Here is an 11,153-nt window from a genome sequence, read left to right on the forward strand (position 1 = left end):
TATGTCAAAGTTCATTTTTTTACATTAATTTTAATAAAAACAAATTTCAGGTTTCCCTAATGCGCTTGGATGCATAGACTGCACGCACATAAACATAAAGAAACCAAATGAAAATGTAAAAGATTTCATTGGACGGAAAGGGATCCCGACCATTAACGTGCAGGTGCAGTACACATCAAGATAATGCATTAAAGTCGTTAAACTTCGATATTCAAAGTTGAACGTCACGGTCATGGTATTTGTTAACTTGATTTAGGTATTTTCTGTTTGGTTATGTATAATATAGTTATTTTTGTGATTTAAAATTGTCAATTAAATAATTTCATGAGATAAAAAGTACTTGTTTCTATTGAAAATAATGTAAGGTCCGGTCCCCTGGATGCGATAGTCGAATTCGTATGCATTTATTTTGTTTCAGGCGATCTGTGATGCAGACTACAAGATAACAAGTTTCACAGCGAACTGGCCGGGAAGAACACACGACGCAAAGATATGGAGGAATTGTGAACTCCGGAACCAGTTTGAAAACGGTCAGCTTTTAAACATTCGCCCCGTTTCTTTTCGTATATATGTTTTATGAAATCATATTACATAGAAAGTTAGTCTGGTAGTGTACATCTTGTGCAAATAAGGACAACGAACGAGGCTTGTCGAGTGCTAAGCATGTCTATTATTTTCTATATTAAAGAATTTTCGTTCAGGCGTTGAAGCCAATGGACTAGCTAAAAGATGTGCCGTATATGCGTACTGTATTATTGTGTGATGTTCCGTGTCGTAGTTAAGTATATCGATTTAACTTTAATGATAGTAATTAATCCGTCTTAATCTATTTAATACAGGACAACATGCTGGCCTACTCATCGGAGACAGCGGGTATGGTTGTTCTCGCTATTTGCTGACACCCTATTTACGACCAGTGAACCAGTCCGAAGACAGATCAACAGGTCACTCTGTAGAACAAGAGTGATGATTGAACAGACATTCGGGATACCGTAAACAAACTATCATTGAAGAAAAACATGGAAAGTTTAAAGAAGGCTACTTACACCGATATTCTTTGTGCAATGGTGTCCCAGATTCGACGCCGCACCACAGAAACTTTGTCGGCCCCCGTGCCTTTATACTCGCCAAAAAGCAAATCCCAGCTGTCCCGAACAAGTGCATTTAACGTAATGACGGCTGGTTCGGGCCAGTCTGGAGACTTTTGCTTCTTCGCGGTTTCGTCGGCCATATCTGCAAGTTAACAAATAAAATGAGCACTTACACTGAACTTTTCAAGTCAAAACGAATGTAAGTCAATTTTTGAGATGATTTTTGCTTTTGATACCAAGCAATGAAAAAAGCCATATTTGACTTACTGGTATTTTACATGTAGCGATAAAATTGTCGGATCGAAGTGAGACTCGGACGATGCGCTGTTTTAATAAAAATACGCTTCACACCGTCATGTACGCTGTAAAATGTGATCAAAATGGTTTATAAATCTCACCTTTAATACATTTGTGCTGCTTTGCAGCCTGCAGAGTTGCGAAAAATAGCCCGCAATCACATTTGACGAACGAGGAACAGTCTCTTTCCGCCATCGTATTACAATAATATCGCCTGCTGTATGTGACGGTTTTTTTTGATGATTTTCTCGAATTTGAAGAGTTATTTTTTATTACGTCATAGGTGTAAGTGTACTTACATAAGTCAAGTTTATTTTCGTTTCGTGAATACAAATTCTGAGTCTGTCTTTATTAAGTCTGAGTCCAAGTTTAAGTCTGAGTCTAAGCCTAAGATTATTTCTATTATTGGTGAATACGGCTCCTGTTTATATTATATATTTATGTCTAGAATGACATCGACGACGTCATTGGCAAATCGTCATTTTACATTACGTCATAATTTTCTGCGAAAAATTGCTCTGCATTTATGCGTGAGGTATTTGTGTACACGTTTGTTTGATTTCGTTTGAAAGTTAAAAACTTATGGAATGGATGCCGGACTTGAGGTAAGAACCTTAACACTATATTATTTATTTATATTATATTTTCGCACAATCGTCACTGACTATGTTTTTGAACATTATTTATTTAAACCTGATTTAGAAACACGTCACGTAGGCCTTTTGTTTTGCAATGGATCAGTGAATGAAAGAAACTTTGGTTGGTCGTAGAATAGTGTCAGAGAATAACTAGACTAATGCGATATTTTGAAAACATTATCTATTGTGTATTAGATATATGTGTTGTTGTTTGATTAATTATATGCAAGTTTATCTTATATTTAGACTCTATGTGTGTTTGCAATAATATTTAAAAAAAAGCATATGCCAACTACTACTACTAGCCATAGTAATTAAAATCTAAAGTTTAAGTAGCAATATTAAATGGACAGATTAAAATAACAATAAGCCGTTTTATTTCTGTGCGGATATTCAAAATGATATTTGTTTACAACATACCGTATGGATATATTTAGATTTTACAATTAATTAAACACAAAATAGAGTGAATACCGCAGTCGGTATAGCAGTAGGCTAGATACTCTTTTAGCTTGATAGGCATTGCCATTTGTTCGAATCATGAAAGTTCTTAAATTTTGTGTTAGTATGTGCATGTTATATAATTCAATTATTATTAAATAGCCACTTCATTGTTGTTTTAAATAAACTGATATACTCAGTATATAAATTATCAATTGATTAACGCATATTTAAATATTTCATTACACTTTTATTTTGTTAAAAAACAAACAAACACATTTAAGACTAATTAGTATGTTTAAGGCCACGCACGTTGTCACGTAGACAGCTGGTTTGCGGGTGTTAAAAAGGCTTACAGACAAAGCGACGTAAAGACAATGGACAAGTTGAGTTGGAAGCGGTTGTGGACGGATCGAGTAGCACTATAAACGCTGCAGTTCGTTTCCCAGCGTGGTGGTGGTGTAACTGGAAGTCATTCAAAGGCAAACACTTCAATGCGCTACCTAGCATACGGTATGTAGCAATAATTACATTATAGAAAAATGTACTAAATGTATATTATACGCAACTAGTTTAATAACAATCCTACTGATTTGGGCAAAATAAAAGTAATGAAAATTATAAAATGTGTCCTTCCGCTGCAGGAAATATCAGTACTTCCGATTTATGTCTGCCTACCCCGGCGTTGTCATTCGAAGAAATGCAGCGACGGTGAAGAAACCTGTTTGTGTTTATTGAAGAACCCAGCTTTCCTCTTCACGATCACCGACCGGCCAGTGCAGCTGCTCGCTCTTGGATTATCTGCAGCACGGCGCGACTACTTGCGTGATAACGTGCGACCTCTAGTGTCAGCTCGGGGTCAGGAAGGCTTCGCGTGTGAGACAGAATGTGACATGTTTACTGTTCAGGGGTGGCAAAATCTCAAAAAACTATACTTGTCCACGGACAACCATTTAGGAAATTTAACTTGTCCGTTGCTGAACTACACTTGTCCGTTAATGTTTACATGTATATAAATTATAAACGCATTTATTGATTAATGTTAAATAATGTGGAATATATCAAAATGAGCATGATTTGCTTGTTTTGTTTATAATTGTATTTCAATGGTACATTCATTATAGCAGTATATTATAAACAATATAAAGACTTTCTCAAACTTTAAATCTTGCGAAGCTAGTGTTATTAAAAGATGTGTTGAACATAAGTACATTGTAATCTTAACAAATTAAACTAGTCCAATATGTGGACCTCATCAGACTGAGGCTCTGCACCGCTACTGGTAGCAATTTGATTATCATCAACTGGTAACCATTGAAATCTCTGAGCCAAGTTTCTTAAAAAGTTCTGGTGCGTTTACTTAGATCATATTTTTCATCATAATCTTTCTTAGTTTTTTGGGAGGTGGGCTGCTCAAAGCTTCGGGTTTCTGCTCCGTGGTTGAAGATTAAAAAAAAGTTTCATCTTTACCGTTATAGTCGTCTTAAATAACAAGGTAGACCGTGTTTTGATTATCTTCGTTTGATACGTTTTATTTCCGTCTGATTGTAAAAATAAAGAAACCAGTCTGTACACTGTCTAACAGTCGGACCGAATGTTGAAAATGCGGCATGCTCGCGGTCTCTTATAGAAACAGGGAGTCCACTGCGCAGGAGAGTGCACGTATTTTAGCTTGATTGCTCCGCAAATAGCACTGACAATGTAATCGCGTGTCAACATCCGGTTTTGTAAAACTTAATTAAAGCTTTAATACAATGTATTTATGTATACCTAGACGCGACTTTAAAAAAACTTGTTGTCCACGGACAACATAATTGAAAAAAATCAGTTGCCCAGACAAGCAAATGTACGACTCGGGCAACTCGGACATTTGATTTCGCCACCCCTGCTGTTCTAACTGTGCGTAGTGTTTATTTTACCAGTTTTAGTTAATGTATTATGCATTCTGTACGTTTGTTTGTATAACAAATACATATAAACATACCGATTTCATTTAAATTATCAAACAAACTACGGCATTTATGTTCGTGAAGTACAACATTAATTAATATTTACACATTATATGACATAACCAAACAATAACACATTTATGTCATCGGTATCAACAACACCATTGTTGAAATTTTAAAGAATGATGACGTACATTTCCAAATAAAATATATACGACGTGAGTTCGAAAATAAAATGAAATATGACGCGGCGTCAAAATAACGACGTAATGACGCTCACTTAAGCGTCACATGGGTTAACGAAAATGTAAATAAGTTTAGGTTATAGTCTGAAAAGTATGACATTGTATACATATATGGAACCGGAAAAGAACGTAGATACCGAAAAAGAAAAAAAGTAAAAATCGAAAATTTTGTCATTTTTGCTTGTTTTCTCATGGCGCGATTAATAATTATATATATATTCCTGAACCCCCGTTAGCAGCATTCAGAAGAGACTGCAACCTTCAAGACATATTGGTTCATAAAAAGCACAACCGGATGTTTTTCCGAGTTCACAACAGGAGCGGACCTTGTGGGGCACAGAGGTGCGCAATCTGTCCATACATGATGGAGGCTGAAAAGTTCAGCGACACCACCGGAAAAAGCTACAATGTGCGGAACGAGGTCACTTGCAAATCCACCAATGTAGTCTACGCTGTACACTGCGAACGGTGTAAGACCTTCGTATACGTAGGAGAAACGGGAGATACCTTGTACCAGCGACATCTTCTTAACCTGTCCCGCATACGGACTCGACACAACGACCCGGTAGCCGAGCACTTCTACACAAAAGGCCACAGCGTCGCAGACTTCCGGGTCATGGCACTCGAAAAATTAAATGGATCCGACGAGTACCGGAAGACCATCGAACAACTTTGGAAGCGCAAACTGAGGACGTTCAAACCATATGGACTAAACACAAAAGACTAAAATTGGCGCGCAATGTAACGTGCGATAATATAACGTCACTTCCGCTAAAGATGATATGCTTATTCACAAATAAACGCCGCTGAAGAAGACCGAGAGGTCGAAAGCTACGGCAAATTTAATAAAAGCGTTTTATTTTATTTATATATATATATCAAAATAGTCAAGAATGTGCGTTTTATTTAATGTGTGATAATGCCAACATTATCACTTAAATGGATATGCATCACGATTATTGATTAACCATGCCGTATTATAACGAAAACAAAGATATTCCATACGGTGGTTATTTCCTAGCTTTGTTGTAATGTACGCTTTCAAAACGTTATTTTTACAATGTCATTTGCAAGAAAGCTTAATGTTTAAGGTATATTTGTGTGTATACCACTTTATTAAGCAAATGAAAATGTATACTTAGACGGCAACAACTGTACAATGTGTATACATGTATATGCAGGGGGAAAATAATAAATGTGCAATATTTATTTGAATGGTATAATATATGTAATACAAAAGTTAATGGGTGCCATCTCTCATCCATAATTATGACGCAATTTATTGACGGATATTAGAACTTGTAAATGTCATAGAACAGACTCTCACTAGAGTCTATCATACTTTCTGTGTGTATTAAGCTCAATAATTACGGTTTTCCTCACATGGGCTTAGTGACTAAAAGTTAAAAAATATTTGAAAAATACAAATATTATAAGATATATTAATCTGCACACCATTGTTGCAAGACTTGATTAAGCAAATTATCTAGTTTTAAATGGTTTAAATTGATACCTAATAAAATAAAATAATATTAGTCAAACAAAACAGAGCGTTGATGTTTCCCGCATTAGCGTGTTAATCCAGTCTGTAGCAGTATAACTCTCGCTTAAAGCAGTTGAAAAATGATTGATTTCGATCTCAGAGCTACCTCAAAATGCGCACCAGCTCGATATTCGAATTTCAACTTTCGATTTTACAATTGCTCTGCCAACTGTTCATACCTAAATAAAACATAGACATATTGTAGATTACTTAAGGCACTTTACGCTTGTTTGAAGCGGTTTTTTTCATTCACATATCGCAAAATGGGAACCAACCACACCTTCGTTTAATAGTCGCCAAATAATAATTGCTTAAAGTAAGAGAAACCGTCTGAAATCAAGTTGGAACCGTAAATGTTCCAATCACTATGTCAGTGATAAAGTCCTATGCAAATGGGCATGTTGTAGTTACGACACACTGTACGCACACGGTGCGCCGGCACAACCGCAAGTAAGGACTTCCGGAGGCTGAAATTAAAGTGCTTTCTTGGAACGTTCAATGACTTCCAATTATAAAACTTAACGATGAATACTTTGTTTACCATATTCGTAAATTAAATATTATTTTTTTGTTTGAAACATTGGCAAATAACTCAGCTTGTTATGAAATGTTGGCTGTAAATAATGTTACCCTTTTAACAGGAAATTTCAGAACAAACAAATAAATCGATATAGTGGCGGAATGGCAATTTATATTAAGCAGTCTATTGCGAAGGGAATTTCTATTGTTAAAAGTCAGAATGAAAAGCTGAATAAGTTTGCTGAAACTATTTCGTTGCTTGATATGGCATTGGCAGAGTCTCAGAGCGCCATTTCAAAACTACAGCAAGAAACATTTGAACTAACCGAGACTTTAAATCACATGCAATCACCGTCAGTGCGGAACAATTTAATAGTTTCCGGAATTAATGAAAGTCCGTCAAAAAGCGGCGGTATGGAGAAATTACTGCACTCATTCATGGTAGAAAACCTAAAAATACCACATAAAGCTGTTAAGTGTATAAACTTTTATCGAATGCATCGTATTGGATAAAGGCAAAGTGGGAACCAACCGCACCCTGGTTCAAAAGTCGCCAAATTATACTTGTTTAAGGACAAAGAAACTGTGCAAAAATCAAGATGGAACCTTATGGGTACCATTTACTATGGCAGTGAGTCATTCCTAAAGGACGTTGCCGACCGGCGCAGATGCTTAATGCCTGTTTTCGGCAAGCATGCGCTGATAGCAATGGGACGTGTTGTAGCTATGACACTCTGTAGATAACGGTGTGCCTGTACGAGCCGACAGGACAACAACCAACAACAGCAGCGGTAGCATCAAATATTTTCGTAAATTTAATATTATGTTGTTGTTTAAAACATTGGCAAATAACTCCGCTGGCTATGCCATTGTTGGCTATAAATGTTTCCCTTTTAACAGGAAATTTCAGAACAAACAAATAAATCGATGTACTTAGTAGTGGCGGAATGGCTATTTATGTTCAGCCGTCTATTGCGAAGGGAATTTCTATTGTTAAAAGTTAGCATGATGCAATTGTGTAGCTTCAATTAGATATACTATATTTCAATGTATTAAAATCTAATGGCAGACATTTTCGGGCTATTGTGTATATCTGACCTGAGCATTCTCCTCTGTATAATATATTTAATGTAAATTTATTTGATATCTTACACAATCAAATTAATCTATTTCAAACAAATTGCTTAGTGTTATCAGCTGGCGATTGGAACGCTCGAGTAGAAAATAAGCGAGATTATATTGTTTGTGACCGCCTAGTTAATCTCTTAAATGACGAATTATACATAAATGATTCTCAACTTCCACGAAATTCAATTGATTCACATAATAATTGTTTTGGTGCGAGGCTTCTCGTCATGTATAAATTGTTCTCCTTGATACTACGCGAAGAAAACTTTCATCTTATTAAACATTTAAATGTCGAATTTTACTCAGAATGGTCAGATGATTGCCCGTTATTATTTATTAACATTTGTAACACTGTTATATCGAGGAGTAATAATTATTCAATAGATTACAACACGCTTTATCTGGGTTGATAATCATCGAGGCGAATACCAATAAAAATTAATCTAATTTTACATGTTTTAATCTCGATTGTAATAACGTTGCCGGTAATGATGATTGCGTAGCATGATTTTTAACGATGCTGCTTCAGCGAAGCAGCTCGTCTAAGTTATCATACCATAAAAAGATTCTTCACAATGGCGACCTATGTAAAAGACCGAGCCAATTAGAGTGAGTAAGCTAAATTTTGTCAATCGGCATACCTCGCTGATTATCATTGATAAAGGTAAAGGAAGCTTGGTTCCCGTCCTCTTTCAAATTCATCGAGAGGTTCGGGACAGGAACTAAACACGAAACTGCCAGGTGGCACTTCAAACGCTGTGACGCTGGGAAAACCCCGAATGTAGCTATTTTTAGATTTGATCGAGAATGTAACCCGCCTCCTTACCTGAATGGGTAAAGTTTCCCACGGGTACTACTGCCCCGTTCTCCCAAATTTTTCTTCGTACCAAAAAATTTTCGTGCCCAATTGTTGTTCGTACCCAATTTGTTTCGTACCCAAAGTTTTTTTCGTACCCAAATTTTTTTCGTACCCAATTTTTTTTCGAACCCCATTTTTTTCGTACCCAAATTTTGTTTTGTACCCAATTTTTTTGGCATAATTGGTTCATACCCAAATTTTTTTTTGTACCCAAAACTTTTGCACCCACAAACACAATTGTGGTGATGTAGATAAATTTTAATTGATGCTATTAGATCCATCCTCTTCAAAAGCATCGTCACACCAGTACTGTCAGTACTTTGATTTTAAGTACTTAACGAAGCTGGTGAGACTTGTTTGTCCAAGACCGCTAAAACTTGACAGTCTTACCCTAATAATACATTCTTAAAGAGAGTAGAATGGTTTGATAACGAGTGCCGATCAGCAAAATTTTCCTTTTAAAGCTCTAATGGAATACAATAGAAGTAAATCAGATAGCGATATAGTGATTAGGATAAATTAGAATACATTATACAAACGTATTGTTAAATCAAAACGACAGCAATATAAAAGAGAAAAAAGTAAAAAAAAAAAGATAAGTCTTTGAAATTAAAAGCCTAGAGATTTTTGGAAGCTGTTAGGTAAAATTAAAATCAACATACCGGTAAGTGATTCTTAATCCGTTTATGATAATTATTATTATTATTATTATTATTATTATTCTCTCCAGAACGATTTAAAAGCGTACATTATACACAAGCATAATTTTTTTCTTTCAGATTATATAATTTTAACATTGATAAAGGCAGATTTGAAGAGCTAGATAGTCCAATTACAATAGACGCAATAGAAAAAGCCATTCACCGAATCAAATGCAATATAGTGTGGCTGTGACTATTTGTTAAACAAATACTACATCGAAAGTTTCCATATATAATCATCATTAATATTACAGATATTAAATACTGTAATGAATTCAGGGCATTTCCCTACAGAATCGTCCAAAGGTTCGTCGTGCCTCTTATTAATAAAAGAATGGCCATGACGATGTCCGTAATTATAGGGGGATAACTCTGATGAGCTTGAAGTCCAATCTTTTTACAGTCGTTTAAATAATTGATTGGAAATAAGAACATTTTAAGTGACGCACAATTCGACTTTCGACTATTGACACAGTATTTGTATTTTATGCTATTGTTCAAAAGGTCCTCAATCCTAACGGTCGTTTGTACCGTTTTATCGACACGAGAAGTGCATTTGATTTAGTGTATTCAAATGAACTATGGTATAAGCTTTTTAATGCAGGTATTAACGGTAAATTATTAACAATTGTTAAGACATCTATTTTCAAGAAAAATACTATGTAAAAAGGGTTATTTATACCCGGACTTTTTTAATTGTGCGATTGGTCTCAAACAGGGAGAGGTATTGTAGCCGGTGCTGTTTTCTGTATTTTTAGATGGCCTTGAACTATTTTTTAGAAAAATACATCAAACCTAAGTGTCATATGATGACTTGATATTTATACTTTTTGCTGATGAAATGGTAATATTTGGCAAATCAGTCAAACTAAGGTATGATGTTTAGAAGAAGAGGGCCGTCTTTTCACAATGAAAGGTGTTTATTTAAAAGTGAAGACGCACTCGATCACTTAAATAATTTAGGAACAGTATTTAATCACACGGGTTAGTTTTCTCTCAACATATTTGGAAAGGTCTAAAAGCTCTAAATGTTTTAATGAATAATCTAAAACATCTAGATATTAAACCCAGTATTGGGTTGACATATTCATGGGTTTGACCTTCAATAACGGGTGCGAGGTAGGGGCTTGGACAAGTTTTCGAAGGTGTACATCTAAAATTTAGTAAAATGCTTCTAGGTGTAAAATCATCTAGCAGCGGCATAGATGCTATATAAAGTATATGGTGAACTAGGACAGTATCCACTGTACATAAACAGATTTTAAATTGAGTCCGCACAGACTAATCAGGGACGACACTTTCCGCCTAAACGAAAAATATAATAAAATCGGAAAGTATCGTCCCTCATTAGCCTGTGCAGACTGCACAGGTTAATTTGAGGCGACACTTTCCGCATATGCATTAAACCCCTTTAAACAGAGCACGATACGTTGAGTTTTAACAATGTCGGGAGCAGATCATACTGTTTCGTGATTGTACTTGAAGCTTCTTCCGCGCCTTAGGCTGAATTATGTGAGGACCCAGAAAGTGTTTCAGCACATCTACCTTATTATTACAATTATCACAAAAATTTTGACGATTTTTTAATTACAGCCTCAATTTTCCTGTTCTTTTAATTTTAACTTCGAGATATATATTTTGATGTGGTCCTAACTACCTGTGCTTATAGTAAGGGCCGGGTTAAGCACCAGGCTAACAATTCTGCAGCCTTGGGCCCCCGATTTTTTAAGGGGCCCTCAACG

The 11,153-nt window shown here is 35.7% G+C and overlaps 1 long non-coding RNA gene across 2 annotated transcripts; it reads left to right on the forward strand.

Annotated features, from left to right (window-relative positions):
- The first annotated feature begins 1,626 nt into the window (after nucleotides 1–1,626).
- Nucleotides 1,627–5,870, forward strand: LOC127866163 (uncharacterized). 2 transcript variants are annotated; one of them, XR_008042878.1, is made up of 3 exons: nucleotides 1,627–1,993; nucleotides 2,771–2,980; nucleotides 3,112–5,870. It is a non-coding gene; the product is annotated as an uncharacterized LOC127866163 (long non-coding RNA). The 2 variants fall into 2 exon arrangements; XR_008042877.1 differs by lacking the exon at nucleotides 1,627–1,993 and having other exon boundaries at nucleotides 2,003–2,980.
- The last annotated feature ends 5,283 nt before the right edge of the window (nucleotides 5,871–11,153 follow it).

Source organism: Dreissena polymorpha, chromosome 2 (genome assembly GCF_020536995.1).
Source record: "Dreissena polymorpha isolate Duluth1 chromosome 2, UMN_Dpol_1.0, whole genome shotgun sequence".
Lineage (NCBI taxonomy): Eukaryota > Metazoa > Mollusca > Bivalvia > Myida > Dreissenidae > Dreissena > Dreissena polymorpha.